Source organism: Perca fluviatilis, chromosome 7 (genome assembly GCF_010015445.1).
Source record: "Perca fluviatilis chromosome 7, GENO_Pfluv_1.0, whole genome shotgun sequence".
Lineage (NCBI taxonomy): Eukaryota > Metazoa > Chordata > Actinopteri > Perciformes > Percidae > Perca > Perca fluviatilis.
The window spans coordinates 14,713,997-14,741,944 of record NC_053118.1 but is presented as its reverse complement, the minus strand read 5'-3'; the positions used below and the strand labels follow the sequence as shown (position 1 = coordinate 14,741,944).

At 39.8% G+C, this 27,948-nt stretch overlaps 1 protein-coding gene across 1 annotated transcript in view; it reads left to right on the top strand.

Annotated features, from left to right (window-relative positions):
• triob (trio Rho guanine nucleotide exchange factor b) overlaps positions 1-27,948 on the top strand; it is a 118,315-nt gene that overhangs the window by 14,240 nt on the left and 76,127 nt on the right.

Genomic DNA, 27,948 nt, shown 5'->3' with positions numbered 1-27,948 from the left:
AAATGTGCTGGTTTTAGATTTGTTGTTGCTTCCTTTCAAAGGATTTGACATAACCTCAACTGGGTATTTCCTGTTTTTTAATCTAAACTTGGCTTGTTTGGCTAACATGTTTTGAGAAACATTTTCAGGGCTGAGACTTGTTTTGTTCATGACTGTATACTGGTGGGAACTCAAAGCTACATGTATATAGAGAGATCGCCTTGTCTGTGTGGGTTGATGAGTTAGCAAAACGTATGACAAGGTATCCCAATATAGAAAATAAAGGCTGAAGCGAGAATGCCAGCGAGTTGGCGGATTGGAATTTTCTAACCAAGTCAAATCAGGTAGTTTTACCATTAACATAGTTTAAATCCTCATCATTGTTTCTATGGTTACTTGCAGCCTAATATAGGCTGAGCAATAATTTAGACAGACTCAAATCTTTGGCCAAAACAAAGCTACAGTAGGCAGTACTAGATAACTTGCCCAGAATAAAGACAATACACACAGCCATTTCTGATATAACATCAACAAGTCTTGATGTGCAGCCTTTCCCATAAGACTAAAACAAGGAAAAAGCAGTGAATCATTACGATCAGTGGTCCCAAACTAATGATGTAGGTTTATGATGTTTGGTGAAAGTGCAAATAGAATTCATTCACAGAATTGGAAGCCTGTAGGCCTTACTTAAGTGCCGAGTTATGTCTGTGCGTTTCTGCCAACATCATCATTGTACTTGTACTAATGGGTTATCAGAACTCTGAAGGTGCACTAATTTACATTACCAACACTAGAGCTGCATTAGCTATGGACATACATAAGACTGGCTCACACACATTTTATTCAATACACATGTTTGATAGTCTGGATGGGTTTTGTAGAAGACACTTAACCACAAAATCACAAGTGTCCCAAAAACACTGTTGCCTGCAAATGGATTTACAGACTAAGCGTGCTTAGAGTAAATAGTTGGACTGTTCCCCAGATATGGCCCTCAGTCCAAGATAATCTGCAACAGTAGCCAACTGCATGTTCAGTCAGGATGATTCTGATCTCTTGCTGCACTGATAATGTTTAGCATGCTTAGTATGGTGAATTAGATGAGAACGATTTGCAGTCCTTGTCTTGCTGGCTAAAAATAATGTATATTTGAACATGAAAAGAGAGAGATGGGGAGCCCTCTCCTCCATATGTTTCTGTTCAGTTTATTTCAGCTGTGAACTCAGTCTCTCATCTTCTACCCATACTGAGCTTTCTGTGTGGTTCCTATTGAATTGGGCTTTGAATGCTAACCATGTGCACTGTGGGGAAACAAGCAGGCAGGCATACTCACTCACACACACACACACACACACACACACACACACACACACACACACACACACACACACACACACACACACACAAACACACATTTCTAACTAGCGGAGGCAGTGGTTTTCTCTGGAGTTCATTGGATTTTTGTTTTTTTTTATTCTCCCCTGCAGAGGCCAGGGTGGGGAAGACCAAACTCAATATGGTGTATTTGTAGATGTGGTGGTGTGTGCGTTCAAGTGTATTTTGTTTACTCACTCTCTCTTTCGCTCTTTTCTCTCTTGCACCATTTTTTTTTCTCTCGCTCAGTTGCTCTCTCTTTCTCTGTCCTTTTATATATTTCAAAAGATGGTAGGCAATTACATAAGTTGAACCATATAAAGTATTTAGCTATAATGTAAGTTACGGTTCCATATCCTTTCCTGTATAGCACCTGAGGTGCGTGTTCAGTAATATCACAGCTTAACCAAGAGGTTGACTGAAATACTTTTGAACTTGGCTTGCTGAAAAGCCGGTTAGGTGAGGTGCTGTCACCTAATTTGCATGCATGAAGGTGTATATTATATACAAGCTCTGACCATCCACCTTGTGTCTACAAAACAGTGTGTGATCACAGTTTACGACTGATATAACTCTCAGTGAAGCTTGTACTGTGGCACTGGGGTTTGCATAGTAGTCTGAGGTTGACACCAGGTCTTACAACAGACAAGTTACGGCATGGTTTAGCATGGCATGTAAACCCTGGGACTTCATTATGTATTTACTACTATGGAAAAGGGACATTGTAAAGTATCCACTGTAATGTCCAAATACATGACAGCCTTTTAAAGCGCCCATATTATGCTCATTTTCAGGTTCATAACTGTATTTTAAGGTTGTACCAGAATAGGTTTACATGGTTTAATTTTCAAAAAACACCATATTGTTGTTGTACTGCACAGCTCTCTCTCACTGCTGCAGATCCTCTTTTCACCTGGTTTCTGTTTTAGCTACAGAGTGAGACCTCTTTTCATCTTCTTCTTCTGTACTATCTTTGATTGCACTCGCACATGCGCAGTAGCTCAGATGTAGATCATGTCAGCTAGCTAACTCTAGAGACTCTAGAGAGAAAAGAAAGCCTGTTTCTCCAACTTTGGTCAGTTACAAGGCAGGATTAGCTGGGAGACTTCTAAATGAGGGCGCACATGTAAGTAGTTCTTTTGTAGATTATGGGGAACTTGTGTGTGTTGTAGCAGTGCTTTGCTATTGAGAACGACGTAGCATGCTAGCGTTAGCATTAGCGTTAGCATGCTAACGCTAACGCTACGAGCTAACGGTTGTGGTTAGCCAGCTCATTTCGGACTGTGATGTCACAGCCGATTTTGAACAGCTCACTAGGAGACTGAAGGCAGGACACATTCAGAAACCGTATCTCACTCAAAACAGCATGGATGGATTTTTTTGTGTGTGGAAGCACCAGAGACACAAAAGAACACCCCAAATCCCAGAAAAAGTGTTTTTTTCATAATATGGGCACTTTAAAATGACCTTGTTTTGATTTTCTTTTATTTCATTTATAATTTAATTGCAACGTGGCATGTTATTTGTTTCAAAGGATTTAAAAGTCGAAATTCTTCATGACAGCAGCAATTTTGGAAATCTTGCACGCACACACACACACACGCACACACACACACACAGTCACACACACACACACACACACAGAGGAGATGGGATGAAAGAGAGGAAAGCCAGTTTGACTCCCTGTGGTGTCTTACACAGAGACAGGACTCTGTACCGAGCATGTTTGTGTCATGTTTGTGTGTCTCTGTGCATGCACTTCATTCAGATGTGCACATGGATGTGTGCATCCTGACCTCGCCGTGTGCCTCTTTGTGTCTATGTATGTTTGTGTGTGTTCGTGCAGACGTCCTTAATTGGATCATGCTGTGGAACACTGGCTGTGTTGGTTTTAGAAAGAGCACAGCTTGCATCCTCCTGTCACAGGATATCAACATAATGATATCTGTTTAGCCAAGTAATATCTCCTGTGGCTGCAAATTACAAGACAATCAAATCCAAAAAGGTTGGTGGAAAGAAATCTGAAAACTTTCTTTGTCCAAACAACACATCAGTTCATTTAACTGGAGCTTTTTGATCATATTGATCAATTTACTTATTAAGAACATGCACATTGTTGAATTGATGTTATATCACTGAATAAGGGTCTTTGGACACAGCTTTAATTATTTTATTGGAGTTGTTAATTACTGAATCATTTAATGTCATGTAATCAGAATTTTCTGATTAGAATTATACTGATTAAAATGTAATGTGAAATGGGTTTCCTGACCATTTAATAAGCTTTGACTCAAAGCCCCAAATTTCACAATTCATGTAATCATTTATCTCTGCAGTGTCTTTAATAGCTGATGAAAGAATGTCAAAATGTAAAAGAAGGCATCCACTGGGCAAGGTGGAAATATTATAATTGTTTTCACAGTCTACACTACACATTGCAAAATAAATAACAAGTGACAAATGATCTAGGATAAGCCTTCAGGTGGATAGACACGTTATACACACTTTCAAAGTCAAACATCTTCAGTGATATATCAGCACCAACCAAGCACCAACACAGGTTTACCTCATCAGCATGCATAGCTGAACCCGGCCCTCCATATACAAACACACACATTAAATACATAAATACACCACCATGCTGTATGCCTCCATCTGTTGCAAACTGCGTTTTCCCTCAAGTCAAGACAGTGTGTTCCTCTGCACTGTCGACAACAGATTCACCGTACTTTTCATCACTCTCATTCTCTCTGCAAGACTTGATGTTAATATTAGTAATGAAAGTGAAATATCTTATGGATGTTGTACATGGACAGCGTTTGGAAAAAATATATGTGAGCAGCGCATTGTATCTAATTTTCAACCTCCCTCTTTTTGTCTTGTATCCTCTCCTCCGTACCTCAGTCTCTCCCCCCTCTCTTCGTCATTTACCTCCCTCCCCCTCCAACCATCATATCATTCCTATTTCCCACATCATCATCTTTGTCCTCTCTCTCTCTTTCTATCTGTCCGACCCTGGTCTTTTCCTGGAGAGCACTGATGCATAGGAAAGCGAGGTTCTGCTCCATCACCTTTCCAATCGCCACCAACCTCTCCCCCTTACACCAGCCAATAGCTTGCTAGAGATTGCCAACGGGGGAGGGGCTAAGCATGAAGGGTGCGTGCTGGCCGCTCCTTTACTCGAGGGATATAAAAGATGCTTGGCTGCTCCAGGGACAGAGGAATATCACCATAATGCTATCTCCATCCTTTTTGATGGATGCATTCGCTGTTTTTGATGGTTGTGAGGAGGGTTGTCAGGAGTGATGCTAATTCATTCTAAAGAAATTTTACTGGATTGATTTACATTCATTCATTCAGAAGATGAAATAGTGCATGATTTTGGGATTGTGTGATAGGATTGTCATATCTCTGCAAATGCAGTAATAATTCGGATACTTTTCATGCTAAAATACTATAGATAAATGTTTGATCCATAGCTGCAGTGTGGCATTTTGACTGTTGCAGTGACACCACAGGCAGGCATTAGATATTTACGCACATGGAGTGGAACTAATACTGATTTTCTTCTTACAAATAGGATTGATTAACACCCTGTGGTTCTATGTTGCAGTGGAAATTGTGCCATTGACAAAAGGTGACACCTAAAGAAGGTGTATACTTGCAGTGTTGATAATGGAGAAGAACGCAGGGCGTAAAGGCTTTGATTCTTAAAACCTGCAAGTATTTTTCTTAGAGGGGGAGGTTGTACCATATCTAATGCTTTGGAAGCTCATATATAGATGGAAACCCTCCTGTGCTGTCATGCTGCTTGCTTTATTGGTCAGATGACTGGTTTGAGTGCGGAGGGAACCGACACAAGCTGAAGACATGTCCATCCAGATCCTGTCTCCTGGACCTTGTAAGTATTTTATGTTTTACAAGGCAAGCCTGAATGATTTAACATTAGACAGTGGACAAAGTCACACAGCAACAGTGATGCAAGGCCACACTTTTGACTTTTAAATGTTTTACATGTTTTGTGTGTGTGTGTGTGTGTGTGTGTGTGTGTGTGTGTGTGTGTGTGTGTATTTACAACCACCTACATAATGTGCATTTTAAAGTGCATTAATGTGTTGTGTTTCACTACCCACATGATAATGCATTTATCATATTGGTGAAACTTGTATGGTCCAATGACAGCATTTGGCTGCCACTAAACTCTGCTCTATACTTAGAGCTGCTTCTCGACAGCATCACAACTTTCTATTTTTGGTCTGCAAGCTAACTAATGAATGCATGTGAGTCATGTGGTCTCACTTCTCCTCCTGCAAAGGTTCAAAGGTTTGTGTTTACATGCAGGGGGTGTGTGACTATCAGAGGAGCTGAACAGAAGAGCTATGGGTATAGCATCATACTGCCAGTGCTTTTCAACATAAAAGACAAATACGTCTCAATTTAATAATAGACATATGTTGCTTTTAAAAGCCCTCCCAGAACCCTAGATCACAGAGTGAAGACATGAACCTTTGAAAGTGGCAACAATCCACCCGTGTAACTTTTGCTGAGCATTTGGCCACTGAGGCCATACTGCAAGTGACACTTAACGTGGTAGGAAATGCTATAGTTCAACAGTAGCACTTGTAGAGAAGAGTCTTCATGTCAGTCAAATGACTCAGTAATTTCAGCCCCCATATGATACTGTTCATACCGGACCAAGTAGAGCTGTAGCAGCAAAACCCCTGAATGTATGGAACTGAGCAAGGGGGCATTTTTATTCTTATGTATTACATTTTTCATTTCCTTTATAGACATTGGATTTTTATAAAGTGATTCTGATGAATATTTCAAGCACCTTCCTGATATTGACTCATCGGCTTTCTCTACTGTTATTTATTTAATACGATTAAATGATTAAAGGATAACAGCTTGTACCTGATTATCACACAAGTAAACACGTCTTATATTATATTCATTCTTCTTTATCTCTGAAATAGCACCAGATCAGACATCTCAGTTTTATGTCTTAAATTCTCTGGTTTTGCATCTTGGAGACGGTAGTTCATTTTTACAAATCATGATGAACATGTTTTAGACTATATAATCTAAAATAACTCTCAAATCCAGTCCTATTGTTTTTAATGCAATAAAATCCCAAGGCACATTCAATCTGATCACACATGGATAAAAATAAAAATGTCCCCATTTCCCCGATTATCTCATATGACATGAACGATGAGTCATTTTGGTGAGTTTTCTAATCAATCTTAATGTAATCTTGTGGCTGTTATTGGCCGTTGAGTTGTTTAAAGTCATTTTATAAACATTGCTTATAATTGAGAGATGAAATGAGAGCAGTTGGAGAGTTTGGTATTATGACGTAAATTCATCACTACTTGTGTCCCCTACTATACAACGTTTGTGTGAATTATTGAAAATAATGAACTGAAGAAGCTTGTAGTGAAGCTTTCTCTGTAAAGAATCACCACCTATTCCCAAGCCTCTGTCTCTAGCACTTCATAACCTTCCTTTCACTCTTGAGATTGAATGAGAAGTTGCCTTGTTGTCCTCGGTTGGTCGATTAGGTGATAATTTAAGTGTTGGAGCTGACATGGCGTTGCTTATAGCATGATGTTCACTTTGGCCCATTCTCCAGGTGTGTGGCTTGTGGATTGTAAAGGACAAAAGCTAAATATGTAACAGAAAAAGTCTGTTTATACTGTGTATCTGAAACGGTAGTCAGCTGATAACAATGAAGAAACCAAGAAGAAAATACTGTGTCAGAAGGAGAATACTACTGCTATGGACTGTTGTATCTGGCTGGCCCTGTGTCACCTTGTCGTGGAAACCATTTAATTCACTGTTTTTTTTCTCAAGGCATGAGTAGCTTTATCCGTCAGTGTATGCAGTTCATACTTCATAGGATTAGCAGCAGATGCTCTCTGTGATGCCCTGTTTCCATGATCCGTAAATAAGGTGTTTTTACGATTAAGTTAATTTGAATTTCCCACGTCGCTGCAAATGACAAAGTGCCAGCACTGTTTTAAGCTATGCATTGTACAAACTGTTTGTTATTCTAGCCCTCAAACACTTGAACTTCACCCTGGGTCCTGAGGGTGATTAAAGGAGAAAACAATCCAGTTATCTCTCCCTTTTCCTATTGACATCCTTGTGCAGACAGTGAGAGATGAGCTTCTTGGCCATGAAAAAAGTGTAGTGACCCATAAGCATTTAATATTTAAGCAGCCCGTCAATATGGATTAATCTGCAGCTGGATGATGGGAATAGGAGGGTCAGGAATCTTTGGAATGCTCCCTTCATTTGGATTCCTTTTCTCCTTTCTCTTATCCTGGTATATGTTATGAAGAGGTTTATATATTACAATAATGTTGATGTAACTGCACTGATTCCTAAGCAGATGCACTTATTTATGGTCAGTCACATCATACTTTTTACCCCCCTTTATTTTCCTTCTCAGGGGTAAGATGTGGCAGATTAATGAGCTGTCAGTGTTCTCAACCACTTACTTTAGGAAGTGCTGACAGGATTTAATTTCTGAGTAAAAAATACTTGTTTTTCAGTTTTAAGTGAAAATAGCGGATTGTGTTTTTTGAGCAATTTCCAAAAGTCAACCGTTGCAGTCAAATGCTAAAGCTAATGAGGAAATGTCAGAAACTGGGGCTCCTCACATTTTTTTTCCTACAAGACGTTATGTTCTCAATTGCTATTTTAATCTTTTCTAATGTGTGGCTGTCATGGTGGTGATTATGAAAACTTTGAAAGGATATGTGGGCTTAAAGAGTATATATTTGGGAGCAAATTTTCTTGACTGAACGAAGTCTCGGTCTTTCACACTGCAAACCGTTCCTCCAGAAATCCATTGATGATTTCACAGATGCTACATACACATTTTTAAGTGAGTGACTAACTGTGTGAGACAAAGAGTGCAGGAAGTTAGTATGTAAGTCCATCTCTCTCTATCTCTTTCTCTGTCCTTAGAATAATGTCACTTGCATTGTATTTACAGAATGCATGTATCACATTCATCTTTCATTCCCATAGAAAAATCACGCAGATAAAAACGGAAAGTATAACATGACTATGTATGGCATCCTATCTATATGCAGTTGGGGTGGAGTCCGGATTCAGATGTGGTTCTGTGTTGTTTGCTTGGAGTTCAGGCCCCAAAGTCATAAAAAGACCTACAATTAAATGCCTTGAAGAGAGCATCCTAAATTGAGAGCAGACGCAAACCATTCTGGAGAAATGTTTGTTTCTGTCTTTTTCTCTATTCCTGTCCCTACTCATTTTTCTCACCTCTATCTGTTTCCCTGTCTCTCTCAGCCCCCTTCCCTCTTGGAAGATGGTTAGAAACCGAGACACTTGGGAGCCTCAACAAAATATGAAAATAACTAGATGAGATCAAATTTGGAACAGTTCAGCAGTCTAAATTGGTGTAAAATATTTCCTCTCTGTAAATACACTGTAAAATCAACTGGTAACATGATTCTGTGCACATGAAATTGAGTATATTAGGCTCAATAGGCTTCTCCAGAACAAGTAAGGTTTCAGTGGCATAATGATTAAAGCAGAAAGCAAACATGTAACCTTTTTGCTCCCCTTAGTGGCCACTGGCCACTCTATCAGGGTGTTTGTACACGCATGCATGTGTGTATCCATCCATGTAAGTCAGATATTCCATTCGAGAGTCCCGTGGCTCCCTGTTTGCATAAGCCAGTTGTTTTCAGGGCCGTAATAACAGTGGATAGCCATGGGATCCACTAGCCTCCTGGCATGGAGACAGGCTGTGGAGCCGTAGCCTGTAGTTCCCGGTCCGCTGTGTGTACTCAACAGGACAATTGTCTTTGTTGAGGTCAAGTCTAGTGAAAATCTATTCACAGAGGAACGGAGTGACAGAGAGACAGACAGAGAGACAGGAGAGATGAGGTCAGGAGGGGTAGGATTGGAAATGACTGAGAAGGGTGTCAGAGAGGGCGAAAAGGGGTGAGAAATGAAGAAATGGAGAGGAAGACTATAAGAGAATGTGAGAATGAGGGAGGTAGGAGGATATCAGATAATAGATGGATTTAGGAAGAAGACTAGAGAGGAGCAGAGGGTGACAGGAGAGGAGAAAGTGATGCATATGTACACCAGCAGCAAAAAGCCACACAAATTCTCTCTGCACACATATAGACATCCACAAACACAGGCATTCGTAATAAACAATCATGTTTAAAACTACCAAAGGTATGTGCATGTGTGTGTCTTTGTGTGTTTGCTTCTTTGTTTGTTTGTGTGTCTCCCTCTGGGAACTGGCTCTCACTGCTGAGCTTGTAAACAGGAACGATCCTGCCTTTGGCTAGCTGGAAGCCCTGCAGGTGCACACAAACACGCACACACACTTGACAGACAATTGGATCCAGTTATTATAGTTTTGTCTGTTTGCTGGATTTGTTGAGACAGAAACCACAGTTTCCTGTATTAACACGCTGTTAGAGGCATTAATTACAGATACTGTTCATAAAAAATAAATTACAAAAAGGAGGCAGCGAGGTTGCTCAGCAGTATTTTTGCAGTTTTGAATGAGTTTGCACTCATGCGCTTTATTTCAGGTTTTGTTTATCTTTCCTTTTTATTCCAACAGCGACTGACACAGGATAGAGCAGATGCTTAAGTCACTGCTTGATTATTCTAAATCTCTCTCTCACTCTGGCAATGCTTCCAAGTTTTAAGTTAATTTGGGAAATTCAGGCAAAAATAAAATGTGAATCACTGCATGTTCCTACCAACTACCTTTATGTGAATCAAAGCAGTTTATGTGGCAAGATATTTTATTGAGCACCAGTAACACTTAAAACATTATGCCATTTTGTTGCTGCTTTTCACATAAGATGGCGTGTGTTTGTTTTGAATGAATGGTTGCTTCCATCACATGTGTATCCTCTGTTGTTTTTATCAGCCACTATGTTGATAGATAGGTGGGTGACATGGGGCCCCTTGCCTCGATTACTCGACACCCCTGCTCTTTTTATTTTTTGGGCTTTCTGGAGGCACGTGATTGTGAGGGCCAGCATTACATGAATGCTTTGTACCTTACAAGCAGACACCGCAATGTCAAGGTATATTTAAAAAAAAAAAACTGTAGTGTGTCTTCTCTATTTTAGTTAACTGGAACCTTACTTATTATGACAACATTTCACACAATTGTCTGACAGGATAGAATAATGAAGTGATGACATTTTATACTCAACCCATGGTCAAAGGTCATATTCACTGTGACATCATTATGTTCTGCAAAAATGCTTTTCTGGCCATTATTCAATGCCATACCTAGGGAACAGAAGGGGAGATTATGACCATATTTCACATTTGGTCGGTCACTGAATTGGCCACACTTATTTTGGGTGCCCACTAGTTTTCAGTAAATTATATGAATCTGGGCAGACATGGATGTAAACAGCAACTTGACTGTTTAGCAAAGGCATGCAACAGTGAGGCGGTAATTCTAGTTTGATATGATTTGAATTTAAAAGTGCTCATTAAAACAGGAGGATGGAGACTTATCCTCCTCTTTTTGACTCTCATCATCTCTCTCTGACTCTCTGACATCATCAGTTCAAGCAAGGGCCTAACTTTGGGTTCAACATTTGGAATGTTAAAGGAATATGCCACCGTTTGTTGATGGCTTATCACGGTCTACCCTAGCTGTAGATAGGTGTGCCAATGCATTTTTTGTCTCAGTGCAAGTAATTAGTTGTTTTTTTTGTCTTTTGTTGGCTCACTTTTACTCACAACATGCTAACCGGCAACATAGGATTCCATTCACTACGCTAAGCTAACTAGCGGTGGCGCTGCCGGTGTTGCACCGGACTAAAACAATGCATGCACAAAAAATGTGTTGGCCCACCTATCTACAGCTAGGGGAGACTGTGATAAGCCCTATTTCAACAAATGGTGGCATATCCCTTTAAGATCTCCACTTTTGAGCAAAATTGAAATTTTGAATGCCAATTTCCTGCATTCTGGTGAATTTTTCTGCATCAATTTATGGTGAAAAGGAAATTATAATAGGTCTTTGGGGGGGGGGAATGGGGGGTTACAACCCTCCCAATAATCAAAACTGGCCAGTGCAGTAAATTACGCCTATGAGTTCAAGTCCCATCTGCTTTGGGCCTTTACTGTATAAAATGAGTGAGGGACAGCTGACATGGTTTTGTCTCGAGCACTTTCTCTCCTTCCTCTTTCCTATTCTCTCCTCTTTTGTTCTGAGGCAGTTAGTAACACTGTGGACCACAGACAAACACACTCTTTACTCTCTCTCCCTTCTGCACCCTGCCTGTCAAGTGTTATTTGGTGCACTGTGGTTTATGGGCTTGGTTTTGTTGTACGGGCGGGACAATCGGAGCATGGTTTGGATGGAGGAAGCTGATGAATGGTGTTCCCTGAGCCGTACCAAGCGTCCTCCTCTCTACTTCATTGATGTGTTGATGCGACTCAGCTGGCTGCCCAGGGAGTTTGTACTGTATACTGCTTTTGGCTTACAAGCAGACAGATGCACATGAACGCTCAGCACTGAAAAGGGCTTTAATGCTTTCTTATAGTGTCGATCCCTCTCACAGTCACTACTTATCTCATGGTCCACTCTTGTTCTATCTCCCCCTCTCTCTCTGTCTCTCTCTCTCGCTGTTACAGTAACAGTGCAACATGCAACAGTTAGACAGTGTATGGAGGTCACAGAGACAGGCTTCTCGGCCACATTGTTTTAGTAAAAAGAATATCACTGTTCTCTTGATCAATTCATATTATAAAGAGAGGGGCCAAAAATTACAGACGGAAACACACACAGGCACTGTGACTCAGCAAAACTACATTTAAAGTTAAGTTCCATTGGAGACTTATGATGGTAATATGGTTAGTCTATGTATGTATAAAGCGTATCATAACACAGATGTAATATCTTCTGCCATTGCAAAATAAACAAACAAGTCATCTACAGCTGCAAAGACCTGACCTACACACTCACAAATCAGTTTGTATATCCCCACAGCTGACTCCCCCCAACTCCCCCCCCAAAAAAAATAGAAACCATGCCTCTTTCTCAGAGGTGACAATCCCTCTCAGTTATTTATTCCAACAGGATCATTCAGATATGTGACCTGGCCCATGTGCATACACATACAGCAGGACAGACCTTACTTTCAACTCACAGAGACAGGAGAAGGCTGTCAACTCTCACACATCGAGTCAGGACATCAACGTAACGCTGTTAGCTTTCAGCTTTGTTGTGCTTGAATAATAATAATTTAATCCACCAGAGAACAAATTTGGCACCTCAGTCTTGGGGATCGAATTCTTTACGAATTGCAGTATATACCTAACCCACAGGATCACCACTTTTGGGAGCTCCTTTGTGTCACGTCGGCGCACTTTGGATTGCTATCTGTGACACAGAACATGGCTAGTCTGACCATGTTGTTCCGTTTCCACTACATGGGCTTTCTGAAGGACAGGAAGGGTCGGCTGATTATGGAACCATGGCAGACAGCTAACAAAGTTGGTAGGTGGCCCTAGACAAGGGACGTACAGTAGAGGGAATGCTAGATAAAAATGTGAATGGAAATGTGTATGTTAATGTTTTTTAAGCATGTTTTGCATTGTATTGCAGCTGTTCTATTATGTCAACACTTTGATATCAAGATAATGTGTTTGATGCAGCTCGAGCGCTGACGCATGTTAATCAAAGGAGTTGCTTCATGACTTTTTTTGACCTTGCTTTTGAGCTCCATGTCACATAAACCCATTTTTAGAGCTTATCGGAGCTTTCCTCACAATTTGCCAAAATAATGGTAATCCCCCTCGACTTTTCCTCTGAGAGACAACAAAGAAGCTTACTGTAATTTCTCTCTAGGAGTAAACAGTAAGTGAGCTCTTTGTTTCATTTCCTCAGTTCAAAAGATGCCGGCTCCCTGTCAAGCAACTGTTTTGTGGAAGTGGATATGCATGAGTATTTGAATCAAATTTAGCCATACTCATCAAAGGGCGAAACACCAAGATTATTTGGTCTCAATAAATTTACGACCAGATGATGTTGTTTGAGTGTTTTTGAAGTTTATGGACCTCATGATGGCGTAAAGGTTGAAATGTAAAAAACATATTTATAAATGAATGAACTGATTACCAGTGTATGCCTGCTTCAATAAATGTATTATATTAGTTTTGCATCCACCCTTTAAACAATTCTGAAATTACTGTGTCAGAAGACTAATAATTCAAGAATTGTTGCAATTAATGTAACAAACCTCTGATACATATTGAAGAAAACAAGATGAATGTACTTGATGAGGTGTCCCAGTGCAAAAGCTCACAGTGACCAACAGAGTCTAAGTATTAGCCAAAGAGAAGATTACAACCAATCATCATTAGAGCCTATTTTGCCCGCAAATCCACAACGCGACAACTGTTTGGCTGGCTTGACATTTTTTTTCCTGTGAGTAGCTAGCTAGGCACACAGGGGAGAAACTGTTTAATGCAAAGCAGCACTTGTTACTAAATCTTGTTTTGGGGAGGGGTTAGTGACATGTGGGGGCATGGTTGGTGAAGGCAAGAAGGAGCTGGCAGTGCTTTTGGATTTCTGCAGCTCAGTGGGTGGCAGGGGCGTTGGCCAATATATGGCACGGCTGTTGTTCAGTTGCCTCCTCGCCATACAACAATGGGATGGTTAGAAAGCTAGAAGTGGTAGGTTGATAACCGCTGTAGACCTGTGTAGGGTGTAGTGTAGGCCTAGTTGGATAGGGACGCCGTTCGAGTTTTTTTTTTTAGGGGTGGTTAACCCCCCTGGCCAGGTAAAAACCCTAATCAACTCTCAGGTGGGGTTTAAGGAGAGAAAGAAAAAAAAAAAAAAAAGAAAAAAAGGGGGGAAAAAAAAAAAAAAAAAATTTCAGGAGAGAGTATTCTCTCTTGTAAATATATTCTGTTGTTTTTATCCAGAAACTTGTTTAGTTTGATTCCTAACAGTAGAAGTACTAAGACAGGGTGATCTCATGTGTACGACTGAAATGTCTGCTGTCAAAGAACCTGATTAAATTAACAACTTTGGTAGAAGGATATTTTACGAAAAGTCCTTTAAGTCTCTAAAGTTTATTACTGTAAACTTAATGTTGTTTGTGTGTGTTTTTTTTAATCAATGTGACCTCAGCACTCTTGATAAATAGGACCTAAAGTAATACATGCAGATTTCATATATGGAAATACAGTGCTATCTTCATCACCTTGTACTGTATTTAGTTTCAATCGAGACACACGAATGTGATTAAAAACAAATAATGCAATTTTTAAAAGAAAAATGAATTTCCTTTTATTAACTGTAGAATTTAGGGAGACCAAACCGACCAAAACACAGTCTGCAGCTTTCTAAACTCACTGCAGTATGACCTCCTGGTTCTAACTATTTTCTTTTGCCAAACCATCGTGGTCACAATATCGATGTTGTTGAAATCATTGAAAGACTGGTTAAATGATGCTAAATGATAGTATTTACAGCAGCTTATGGCATGGCTCATGTACATTTGATTTTTTAGGTAATTTATAACATTTATTATTTTTTTCTTTCTCTGTATTCAATTGTCTTTATCATGCGTGTACTAGAAAAAACTAGAACAGTGAAGATTAAAATTCTAATTCTCCACAAATTATGGAACTTTAACTATTTTCATTTGTGATCCTTTGGCTTGGTTTATCAGTATTCCATTGGCCAAGAAAACTTGGCACTGCAGTTAATAACAATAGTATGTCTATAGTATCTGTCTTGAGTAAATGATTGGATAACTGACTACCAACCCTAACCCTTAGACTGTACCTGTAACCCTCTGCTTATGCTCATTTTGTATCCTGGACACAAATTAGTTTGCTTAAAAACATGCATACTGTTACAAAAAGTCCTACTTTTAAAATGCCTGGTGCAATGCAGCTGCAGTATAGCAGATCCCAAGACAACAGAAACAGGAACAACTCTCAGTATAGTGCAAACCAAATACAAAAGCCTTGCAGTGAATACTGTAATACTACTGTGAAGCATATGATGTTCAATTTTCCTTGAGGCTGTGTCAGTGAAATTGAAGTTTCGATTGAATTTTTGTGGAGTTACACAAAATCCTGGTTAAATTGCTTTCAGTTAATGTTGTCGAGGCTGAACTGTGACTTATGTGATAGTGCAGTCTGCCTGAATAATTTTGACACATAATGTTTGTGTTTGCAACAGATTTGACTGAGAACAATGACTAGTTGTTAGACTGTTGTATGTATGTGAGTTATTATATGTTAGGCTAAATAATTACTGTAAAGTTCAAATCTCTGTACAGTAAAAGCTGTCACATACTACTAATGTATGCCTGTGTGTGTTCCAGAGAGGGTAACTTGAGAAAAGGGGAAACATTATTTTCTTTGTACACACTTTACAACCATCTCTTATGATTAAAGTGTCGCCTTTTTCAGTTTAGTATATGGGTCATTGTGCTCAGCTTGTTCTCTGCTACACAGACACAAAACTGATTTAGTTGCAATAGGATATAAATGGAAAAAAAGTTACTTGCGGGACATACTGTACAGCTTACGTTTACTGAATGTTGTGGCTATACTATGGCTAAAAACAACCCCCTGTTTGAACAGTTTGTAAGCCTGCGCAGCTACAGCCTCTTAGCCATGCAGATCTGTGCCAGGTGTTGAAACAGGTCAACCAGGACAACTGGTCTACGCCTTAAACACAGGACCGAAGGTAAACTATTAGACCAACAGTCCATAACATCAGACTGGCTGGCTTTTACCTCGTCTTACAAATACTCTAATCAGGTAGCTAGAAGATACTACGGCTATCACTCTCAATAAAAATTTAAGTGTTATTTTTCATCCTCTCTCGCTCAATCATCAAGACTTGGTGCCTGCAGGGGTAATGTATGCAGATGTCTGAGGAGATGACTGCCCTGAGGCGATTACGAGAAATAGTGATATTTATCATGAGGACAGCACTGCAGAATGAGATCACAACAAGGCAAGATGAGCGAGGATTTATAAAGCTTTTGGCATAGTTTAATTTAGAATATGTATCCCAAGACGTGGGGCAAAACATGAAGTAATGGGTTTAAGTTCTTACTTGTGAGGATGATCGAACAGGTGAACATGTTGTCCTTATAAAGGACCTTTTCACTTTTATAGTAAGATTAATCAAAAACGTTGTTTGTCAGACCCAGTAAAAGTTAAGTAGGCCTATCAATGCTTTCATAAAGTGTCCCCGTAATCACTGTTCAGGTAAATGAAAACTTGTCATCAAGTAGATTACCATCAAACTTTGTTGCAGACTTTTAAAACTCCATACACATTTTGGCACTGTTGTTGTCCATGTTTTATGCACCCCAGGAGGAATTGTTATGCCACTCCTTTTGTGTAAATGCCAGATAGATACAGAATGGAGTTGCTGTGGCAAGTCGATAATGACAAGACAACTGCTTCCAATCAAAGGGCTGTTGCTTCAGTCCTCTGTTCCCGACACTGCCAAAAAGGGTTTCTCTCCGTCAAAAGTGCTGACTGTTGTAGGATTGACTCACATTTTCTTATTCTTTCAAACTAGTGCAGTGCCCGTTGAATATGTGCCCGTTTGGAACGGGCCGATTGCTTGGCCTGTGGTATTGCTGCTTGTAGAATTCTTCAAAATCAAATTGTAGGCTAACCCAAAATTATTTACAGAAGGACCCCAAACCACTTCATATGCCACTCCCCTGTATACCCTACTACTAACTTACTGATTTACCTGACAGAGAACGTGGCAGATTCAGAATGTAATCACAAAATATCACAATGACAATGTGGAGTATCCAGACATTAGCCTCATGGACTCATGGCAGTGCGCTACCCACCCAGCCCGTTATGAGAGCTAATCAGCACATATCTGCGTTCATCAACCACCAGAACCGGACTGTGTGTGTGTGTGTTTGTGTGTGTGTGTGTGTGTGTGTGCGGAGAGAGAGCGGGAGAGAGAGAGAGAGAGAGAGAGAGAGACTGTGTTGTCTTGTGTCGGATCGTTTAAAACAAATTTAACATTTCAGCAGAGGTGTTACTTTCCATACAGATTTAGTGGCTTGACAGTTAACGGTGAAGTAGGCATTTTGGCGACGGTAATGTTATTAGTTAGGAGTATACTTAATTAATACAGGGTGAGTCTGATGAAAAGTGCTGTGTCTGCCCGGTTCAGCTCTAAGATTTTCTCGCATTGCACAGCGCTGTGAAGGAATAATCTCAGAGATTACTTTATATTCTGCCTCTGGTTAGAAGTGGTGACTGTAGGCTACAGCTCACAGCAACTTAATACTATATAGTGTCTGGCTTTTGTTTGATATTTAGTGTTGGAAAATGGCGTTTTGTTGAGTTTCCTCTTAGCGAAAAAATAGACACGGAAAAGCGTTGCGCCTTTTTTTCACCAACCTTATTCCACACAACAGTCGCGATGTTCCTTTCAGCTATCCGCCCGTGCTCCAGGAAAGTGAATAAAAGTTAGTTTGGTATATTCAGCAATCATGTAGCTAACGTTGGAAGCAGGAAAAGAGTCAAAGGCGGCATGTGGCGTCTGCGTGTGGTGTGCAGGTTACCTTCCCACCAAACACGCCCCCAAACACGGACAACGATGTCACTCAAAAACAGTGTCTGGTAGCCTGCCTATAAGTGGCATCACGCTCTGTCACTTGTTGTCTGTAGCTGGTTGTGCTTTGCATGTGTGGGATTCTGAAACGTCCTTAAATTTGGGAATTGTCGTTTGTTTATTCACAGTCAAAGACAGTCCAAAGTAGTGCTACCATGCACATTTTTGTGGGTCTAAGGTGCTGTGCTGTGCAGTGTGAGAGTGGGAGTGGCCAGCGGCTAGAGCGGCAAAAGCCAATGTGTGCTTCTTTTACCGATACAACGATATCTTTTGCATTTCTAATCCAAACAACGTCAAACTGCCCTTACTTGTGCCCGTAGCAAGACACCTGTCAAGTTTGAAATCCATCGGACTAACGGTTCGAGAGATATGCGCATAACACAGACACACACACACACAGACACACACACACACACACACAGACAGACACTCCTGCAATTTATAGATAGATGTAGCCATGTTGCAGTGTGTGGACACAAACCTCAATAAAAAAAGACAGCATTAAGTACTGGCAAGTGACACACAAGGTTGCCAACAGTGAGGCCTAGAGGGACACTAAGTATGTCAGAAGGCAATAGAGTCAACAGAGGGAGGGAGGGGAAAATAGAGAGAGAGAGAGAGAGAGAGAGAGAGAGAGAGAGAGAGACGGATAGGGTGGTAGGATGTCGCATGAGTTGAGAAACTAAGAAAAAAAGGGGATTTGTAAATTACAGACAAAGGTGAGGTTGTTATTCAAGCTCACTGAGGTGTGAAAGGAATAAAGAAACAGCTGAAGTACTATAATAAGAGCACATACAACACTTATATTCTGTCAAGGTTCATTACAACCTTAACCAGATTACAAATGAAACAACAACTACACACACAAACAGACAGTCGCACACATGTTCTTGTTTGTACAGCATACATCCATCCCTGGGCTGTCTCCGGGTTTTGTGTGTGTGTGTGTGTGTGTGTTCAGCAATGCAGTATTGTGAGAGCACAGATGTAAGCACGGGACAGCAGTTCATTATACAGCATTGAGACAGCTTTGATTGTCTCCTTTACTAGTCTCACAAACAGCTCAGTGAAAATCCCTCACTGGCTTGTATAATACTGCTGACCATTGTTTATCTTAGCATTGCTCCTCAGCTGCTCGCACACTGTACTAAATAAGAGTTACATTTAGGGTAGATTAGATTTATTGTACGGAATGTTTTGAACATTACAGAGCTTTCTGTTCTCTTTGCTCTGTAGATGAGTTGTTAATTCTCTGTTCAGCTCTTAATCTACACGGTTTATTTAGGTGAAGCTAGGTGTTATTCTCAATTCTAAAATATTTTTACGCATGACATTGTGGTCCAGAGTTACATTTAAGGTATTTGGTTTGAGTAAAAGTTTGGAAATACTATTGAAACATTAACCCTTGGGGTAAATTTGTCATGCATTTAGATTAATGCCTTCACAAATTTGTATCATACAAGCATGATAAAAGTATTGAAAAACCGTTATAAGAAGTGATCATGGCTCATGCTAAAATAATTTTTTTGATTAGCAGATTAGTCGATAAACAGTAAACCTTGATTATTGATTAATCATTTTAAGTCCAGCAAAAATGCCAAACATTCTGTAGTTCTTGTTTCTCGAATGGAAAGATTTGCTGCTTTTCTCTCACATATATATCGGTGTAAATGATATGCTTTGGAGCATGGGACTGTTGGTCAGACAAAGAAAAACTATTTGAAGACATCAGCTTGTGAACTTGTGATGGGCATTTTGTACTATTATTGGACATTTTATAGACTAAATGATAAAAAACAGACATTAATGAAACTACGAGCGTCATTATTAGTGTTAGCTACTTATCTTGGCCTTAACCTTTAAAAAGTATTTGAAGCTGGTATAGTGACTCCATATACTGCTGCTTGGATTAAACAAAATGCAGGAAGAAACATAAAAAACAGTTCTATAGTGGCGGAACGGCATTGTTTTCTTTGAAGGCGCCACACGGCACTTACAGATTGAACATTTAAGCACAGTGCACCATGAGAATAGTTTTTGTTTCCTACCCTTCCCATTTGTTATGACTTATTCATACCCTTTTTTTGCTGTGCTTAGGGGTTATATCCAGGTCGAGGGGTTGCGGTAGGACCAAAGTGTTATTTTTACTGTAAGCCACACTGTAACAACAATATGAGAAACCCGATGAAAGTTGAGCTCACCACAGTCCCCAGGCACCCTGCCAGCTCTGGCTGAAGGTCACAGAACTAGAGTAAAGTAGAGGCTGCTAGAAGTGGCTTTGGATCTGAGGGAGGGATAGACTGTGTGTGTGAGAGATAGAGAAATAAATAAATGTAAAGGATACACTGTTGAAGTGAAAGAAAGATGGAGAAATAGAGCCAGAGGGTAGAACAAGAGGGAGATAGAGCTCTAAGTTGTTTATCTTCTCACCCTGTTGCACCGGGGCAACGTACGCTTGCTGTTATTCTAGTCAGGGTTGTCACACAGGGGACGTGACAAAAGACCAGCTTGTAACAGCCAATCATATAGACTAGGATTGGCCACAACAACATGGTTGGCAATGGCAGCCTGATATACCTTCACACTAGGGGGTTAACAGAACAAGTACACAACATGGCATATTCAGATACATGATGAGAGTAGATAGTGTAAGCAGATCAAATCAAGCTGTGGTACAGAGCTACAGCAAAAAGCAGAATTCCTCATTTGAGTCTCTTGGGTGAAATAGCCACATAATCCCAATTTTAGATCAACATTAAACTGTGAAAGTCAGCACTTCAGTTCTACTACTAGTGAGTTCAGTTCGCATGTTCTAGACCGCTCAGTATTTTTGTTTGACTTGCTTTAAGTGCAACTGAAAGATCTGCTATCGGCTGCTCCCTGGTGATTTGGATATTAAGGGAATAAGAGAATCAGCTAGACTTTTCTCATCCTCAAAAAATTGTGTGTCTTACCACTTCAGTCAAACGAAGTTGATTGTAAATTGTTGAATATCAAAACACAGACGTTAACAGCACAACACAACATAAGAGTTAGCTGGTATTACTGTGAACCCTGTGCTATTCTTGGTGGACAATCAGGGCTAGAAGTTTCCTGGAAGATAATGATGTTACTTTTCTCAGAGTGAGATATCAATTGTGGTTTGTGCTGAAATAAATTCCCCTGAGAATCTACAGTGGCATGTGCCCTGTTTTCTACCTGGGTCCTGTTAGGTTTCAACAAAAAGTGGCACATCCCTCTCTCCGAGGGAGCACTATTCTTAGAGCTCTGAAAAGGGTCTCCGTCATACTGCTACACAGTGAAACACAGGTCAGAACACAGGCTCACGTATAAAAACACAAAGTTATAAATGTATGCCTGCTTAGAGGGATAGACATACTGTACACACCTGGCCACATACAGTAAGTCTAATACACACACTTTCTAACTCGAGCACAGTAATGACTAAACCAATCTACTTTCATACTTTCTCTGTTTCTGCAGTGCTGTTCCTAAAAGCTCCCCACATTCTTATCCAGTCCAAGTCAGGCTTAACTGAGCCAAACCAGGCTGAGCAGTGTGACAAATGCCTCCCAGTTCTCTCTTTTCACTCAAACTTATAGTGAGGTTAACATACTGGGCTCTGACCCAGAAGTGAAGTATGAAAGAGCCATCTGAAATCCATCACAGTCACATGCACTGTAAATCTTCGTACATAGCGGACAAAAACTAAAAATCCAAAAAAGGCTTACATTTTTATAGCTATGTTTACAAATAATTTGAGCAGTTGTCCATTTGTTGCATCTGTACTTTGTGAAAGATTGCTGAATTTGTAACTGATTGGGTATAAAATACATTTCATAGTGACTACTGCTCTGAATGTTTGGATCTTACCACAGTTGTCCTCGCTGGCAGCTGGAACGCGTGTTATCAGGTTCGTGCTGAGGCAGTCAGCACAACAGTCAGGGGAATTGTACTGTAGTATTTCTGCAGTATTATGTAGCAGTCCTAGTCTTTTCTGCTGTACTACACATACAGCCTAGCTTGTAATTGCTCTGAGTTTGAGGTTACGAGGTTATGAGCCAGAGGATTGGCATCATGCGGCTAGCCAGGCTGTGCAGAAGCACCATGTACAGTCTAGCCTGTGGTCTGATTGGAATTGGATTGGAAGCAAAGGGATTGGCACTATGCACTGAGGCCGTCTGTTCAGATGTGCTTTGGATAGACAACACAAATATGCAGTTGTGTTCATTTTGGGGTAATGACTTAGGATTATGATGCTTGTAGGTGAAGAAATTGGTTGAGTTTACCCTGCACATGTTACAATTTTGGTCAGGGGTTTATGAACTTTTTCCATTCGGATCTAAACTTGGTGCATTCATTCCCCATTACATCTCATTACAGCCACATAGAAACAAGTCTGTAAACCAGTTTGGATCCTAGAGGATGCAAGATGTTTTCAGTCTGTGGTGTGAAGAATTGGTACAAGGCACGAACACAATCTGTTATGTAGTAGTGTATTCAGATCTGACTTTTTTCAGCCTTTTTTTTTACTCCACTATATTAATCTGACTAGTTTATAAAATACAATGTTTTATTATAAATTTAACTACCCAACAATATATACTGTAGGCCTAAAAGTCCAGCTGAAATAAATAGCCGATTAAACACTTAGTTGATTGACAGAACTGTTTTGATCTTTTCCAGTTTCTAAAATGTGAGGATTTTTTTGCATTGAATACTTTTACTTTAAATACTTTAAGTACTGTACATTTTCCTGTTGATACTTAGATAATTTTACTTAAGTAACATTTTTAAGGCAGGACTTTTACTTGTAACAAAGTATTTTTACAGTGTGGTTTAAGTACTTTTACTAAAGGATCTGAATACTTCTTCCACGACTGGCTGTAGGACACAATCCTTTGAGACAAGAAGAAGAGTTGTCAGTCCCATGCATAGGCTCAACAACTCATTCTGGGTCTTCAAGTTAAATGTATGCTTCAATTGTGTGTCTTCACCTTTGTATTCTGTGGTTGTGTGTTTGACTAGAATATCACTGCTGAACCAAAAGGGTTGGCTGACATTTGGGCTACATAAAAGCACACAATTAAAATGCTGTGATCAGTGAGCAGACACAGTTTGAATTAGTACATAATTGGGCAAACTGTAACTGTTTTTTCCATGCAAGCATGTGATTGGACAAACCCTGGTCCCTGACTGTACATCTAATTATCAATTATAGCCAATGGTGGCACTTTTACACATTTGTAGGAAGCAACTAGTGTCCATTTGTCTCCAAGTTCTGTTTTGCATTTTTTTCCATTTGCAAGACAATACATTTACTTTATGGCTTTTTCTTGCAGCATTCCACTGTTTTGGACATTGAAGAGGGGGGACATCATTCAACAACTGCCTAAATATGTAGTGACAATTCAAATATGACAAATAGTTCCACTCTTACACTTTAACGAAGAGCATTATAGTATATCATGCATTATATGTTGTCAAGCCAACCCAAGCAAACATCTATATGATGTACTATTATTGTCCCTTTGATGAATGTATACACAAGATGTCTCCATTATAAATCTACAGAGAGAATGAGAGCATAAGTGCACATGTGACTGTGTGTGTGTGTGTGAGTGTGTTCCTGCCAGTGTGCATGTGTTCCATGAATGACTGTCATCCGCCACTCCAGCATCTTTGTCTGAATGATCCACTACCTGTCACGTGCGCAGTTGATCTCCTCATCTCGCAGTCATCATCTCCGACGGACAGATGTGTCACAGTGAGCACTGAAAAATAAATGACTTTCTACCTTTCCTCTTCATTTTTGAATTTTAGATAAAAAAAAAAAAATAATGATTACAAAAAAGCTCCCTGTACAAAAATGGTATTTCTTGGACGAACGCTATGCATTTCGCCTCATTTTACATGCTACTGAGTGCAGGCTGCCAGTAAAATGGATTGCTCTCATTATGAGTGTGTTATGAACAAGAAGTCTGTGATTGAAAAGCTTTATTTCATGCTTGGCAGACTTGTAAATGAGTGGTTGTGTGTAGTCAAGTGAGGAGATTGTCGTGTGTGTTCTGGTGTGGTAGTGTGTGTAGCGAGAGGCGATGATGGGATTTCATGAATCACAGTGTGTAGGGTAATACTTCACCTCTGTGGGATATTGTATGTTTTATTGCTGCATATAAACATGGCGAAAATTAAGAATAGGCTCTGTGGTTGTATGTGCACTTGCTGCATTGTGCCTTTTTTACTGTGTTGACATCACAAGTAATGGGCCATCATACCGTGGAAGCAACTTACTCTTCACCAGCAGCTGTTTATATGTTGCTGTTCTCTATTTTTTATGAGCAAACAGTATAACACTTTATATTGAATTTTCCAATCTGATCTTCGAAATCCAGTTTTCCAGCATTAAGTTGTGGAACATGTATGACAGCCACATATGTTTCTAGCTTACTGCATGCAGCCTTCCACATAAACCCCAAAGTGCATGTGTGTCCAGCCTTTCTGCCAGACTCGGCCTATGTCGTACCAACTGTAGTTTTAGCAGGGCTGCAGCATTATAACAGGTCAGTGCTGGCTATCTGCCAGGGCCAGTATCTTACATAAACCACCACAGTGAGGAATGTGTCTGGGCACACTTCACAGGAAACACACAGACATGTACTAACACACAAAATGCAATGTTTTTTTTCTGCTTGGGCCCTGTATTGCTGATTTTCAATGCACACACACACACACACACACACACAACACTCATTCTTTCCAGCTATAGCCATGCTCAGTCCTCCTTTGTTCTCTGTGTGTGAGTGACAGATAGAGGGAGTTTGGATGAGAAACAGGTGCAGCAGGTTATAAAGAGACACTCAGCAACAGAGAGGGAGATCATAAAAACTATGAGTGTGGATTGTAAGGGCTCACTCAGCTGTTTAGCGTCTCTCCCCTCTCACCAGAAGTGGAACGAGAATGAAACCATGATTGCTACCTCAGTCCCATCTCCTCTCAGCTGGTTGTGACATTATCCGTGAGTCAGTTGTGTCCAGTCTGGCCACTTTCCACAGTGAGCTAATGTGCTGTCATCCAGGCCTGGCTGCTACTCCTAACTCCCTCAGACCATGAATGAAATCGATATAACAGGAGCCAATAAAACCTGTAGGGGTTATTTAGCTGTCTCCCTGTCTTTCTGCAGTCTCCTCTGTCTGTGTTATTATCGTCTTGCTTTACACTGCAGTTTTGTCTGTCCCCATATTCTTCGCTGTCTCGCTAGAATCATTATCAGCCTGTGTGTCTGCTCCTGTCATTTCATATCGCACACTTTTGTCTTTGTCCCTCTCCATTTCAGTCAGCCTTTGATCCATTTATCTATCAGTCCATTTATGTAGCTTCCTGCCATTTCCTCTCTGTCTTTACTTTGCATTCTGTCACTTCTCTGTTTTTCCCCTCATATCCTCAGGTTGTAACTCACTTGCAACCTGGAAGAAGCAGTCATAGGTTTAATGATACTCATGTTGAAAAATGTCTTCATTTCACAGTTTTGCTCCCTGCTTGTATCAAGCTGTGGGTTGAAAAATACTGCAATTTTGAGAGCAACTACTCAACTTTAAGTAATCACTGGCTCCTGCTCGAGATTATGGCTTTGCTGTAGTTTAAAATGAATTTAGATTCATGACTGACTTTTATTTGAGGGCATTCGGATTGTGTATGTGTGTATGAGCGCATGATTAAGCACTTGGTCTAGCCGCTATCTAATTAGCTAATTTCCATTCATAGTCAGTGTGATTAAATGTTTATATCATAACTGTCAAAGCAGCACAGTGTTTATGTAAAGTTGCTGGCTCTTTCTTCTACAGTATTTGTCTTTCCTTTTGACCCCTAAGTCTGTTTACCAAAACAGAGCCTGAAAAAAAAATAAATAAAATAATAATAATAATAATGAAATATATATATATATATATATATATATATATATATATATATATATATATATATATATATATATATATACACACACACACACACACACACACACACACACACACACACACACACAGTACAGGCCAAAAGTTTGGAAACACCTTATCATTCAATGCGTTTCCTTTATTTTCATGACTATTTACATTGTAGATTCTCACTGAAGGCATCAAAACTATGAATGAACACATGTGGAATTATGTACTTAACAAAAAAGTGTGAAATAACTGAAAACATGTCTTATATTCTAGTTTCTTCAAAGTAGCCACCCATTGCTCTGATTACTGCTTTGCACACTCTTGGCATTCTCTTGATGAGCTTCAAGAGGTAGTCAGCATCTGGTCTCTAATCTGAGCTGCTGTTAACTTGCGATTTCTGAGGCTGGTGACTCGGATGAACTTATCCTCAGCAGCAGAGGTGACTCTTGGTCTTCCTTTCCTGGGGCGGTCCTCATGTGAGCCAGTTTCGTTGTAGCGCTTGATGGTTTTTGCGACTGCACTTGGGGACACGTTCAAACTTTTCGCAATTTTCCGGACTGACTGACCTTCATTTGTTAAAGTAATGATGGCCACTCGTTTCTCTTTACTTAGCTGATTGGTTCTTGCCATAATATGAATTCTAACAGTTGTCCAATAGGGCTGGTGGCTGTGCACAACACAACTGATGGTCCCAACCCCATTAATAAGGGAAACAATTCCACTAATTAACCCTGACAAGGCACACCTGTGAAGTGAAAACCATTTCAGGTGACTACCTCATGAAGCTCATTGAGAGAACACCAAGGGTTTGCAGAGTTATCACAAAAGCAAAAGGTGGCTACTTTGAGGAATCTAAAATATAAGACATGTTTTCAGTTATTTCACACTTTTTTGTTAAGTACATAATTCCATATGTGTTCATTCATAGTTTTGATGCCTTCAGTGAGAATCTACAATGTAAACAGTCATGAAAATAAAGGAAACACATTGAATGATAAGGTGTGTCCAAACTTTTGGCCTGTACTGTATATTTGTATTTTTTTATTTGTATTTATTTATTTTTTCCCCCTGGATAGCATTTTCATTTCATTTATTTATTTATTTGACAGGGACAATGCAGACAGACATAGTGTCAAAACAAAGCTTGTCACTGAAGTGCTGCATAAAAAGTTTATAGCAGATGCTAATTTTCAACTCCAGTCCCTGGTTGGGCTTTTATACACAATAAAATGTACATACTTAACTATCTCAATTCAAAATAAACATAATAAATAAACAACTCCAGTCCTAATACAAATAATATGAACATGATATAAAAACATGCATATCATTTACAATTCTTACCTACATACAATAATTAAAAATGAGTACACTTTTGGTTTGTTTTTAACCAGTTTTTGAGCCAGTTTTCATGATTAAGATTTGCTGTTAGCATGCAACTTCAAATACATGTTCCTTTATGTTGCTTGTTTGCTTATGTAAAGTAGTATATTGTGTGTGGTGTGTGGAATGTTAGCATCTCGTACATTTCATTTGTACAGAGTACGTAGGAGGGCGGAACCAGGCTAGTGGAATGTGTGTGTGTCTGTGTAAATGTGAGAGAGATGACTCACAGCTCAAACGATATCTGATGACATCACAAGCTAATTGCATCTGCATAGAGGCAATTCAGTGGTCAAAGCTGTCAATATCATGGCTGATGTGTATTTTTTACTAACCGAGGCATTACAGCTTTCATTGTGCATTGTTATAATGAAATTGTCCTGAATACTATTTTTGTTCGGTTTGTTTTATAATTTGGCAGTCACAAAGTTATTGATTGTTGCAGTGATAAAGAATATGTAATGTTAACCAAATAAGAATACACTGCATTTTAACAGAAAAAAGGCGTAATCATATACCTTACAACTTGGAAATTAAGAACATTGGGCATGATATTTGACTATGTGGCACATCCCTATATTATTCAGTTCAGGGGACCATTTAAAT